Here is a 1,159-nt window from a genome sequence, read left to right on the forward strand (position 1 = left end):
TGTCCAGGGTGTCCCTGTGATGGACTGGAGACATGTCCAGGGTGTCCCTGTGATGGACTGGACACCTGTCCAGGGTGTCCCCAGCCTCTCGCACAGTGACTGCTGGATAAGGGCACCAACACCTCACAACCCAGAAAGTGGACGAGAGTATAAAAAGCAACAAATGGAGAGATTTTATATTCATGACGTGAAACATCTTTCCAGCACATTTGAAAAGAAATAATTTAGGGCTGTAGCAGAAGAGCTAAGAGTGGAAATAATGTCTCTTGTCCCTGAACTCTTTCCCAGTTCACGTCTGATAAATCTGGTATCACCACAGAATTTAAAGGACTCCTTAACCCTATTAATTGATCATTTTAGAATGAGAAGCGCCCACATCAGTTTGGGTCAAACGTAGCTTAAACATTTTAATTATTGCAGTTCGTTCACAGTTGGAGGCTTTTACTTGATGTCTCTGTCAGATTTAAAGGATAACGTCCATTTCCCTGGCCAGGAAGTGCACGTATCTGTTTTACATATAGTAGCCAGTTAGCAGCTTCCTTTCACACCATAAGTTCAATCCTGTTAGACAGACACCGAGTGGGAAAGATCACATCTCACCTCAGAGATTCTTCCACTCACAGCCCTCGTTACTCCCTCTGGATTTGTATCTGTGAAATCAGACCTTTACAGCTCCGTGCATCCAATTTACATATTTGCAAAGGCTAAAAATAAAATGCAATTGCCTTTTTCAAGAACAGAAAAAGAAGATTGAGGAAGTGGTTGAGAGTGTAATTCATGCTGTTCATGAAGTGCCACAACATTACAAGACGCTCTCGTCTGCCAAACGCCCACTGAGCTCGATTGTTTCTACAGATCAGATCTTCTCGGGCTTGTTGGGGACTCCACAAAATCCACAAAACATTTAATTTAGTAGAAGTGCAGCAATTATCAATCCAGTCATTAATCCATCATCTTTAACCATTTCCTCCTTTTTGGATCACGGGGGTCACTGGTGTCCATGTCCAGCAGTCACTGTGCAAGAGGTGGAGGACAGCCTGGACAGGTCTCCAGTCCATCACAGGGACACTTGGACAGGTGTCCAGTCCACCACAGAGACACCTGGACAGGTCTCCAGTCCACCACAGAGACACCTGGACAGGCATTCAGTCCACCACAA

This window comes from Nematolebias whitei, chromosome 4 (assembly GCF_014905685.2).
Source record: "Nematolebias whitei isolate Nwh7 chromosome 4, NemWhi1, whole genome shotgun sequence".
NCBI lineage: Eukaryota > Metazoa > Chordata > Actinopteri > Cyprinodontiformes > Rivulidae > Nematolebias > Nematolebias whitei.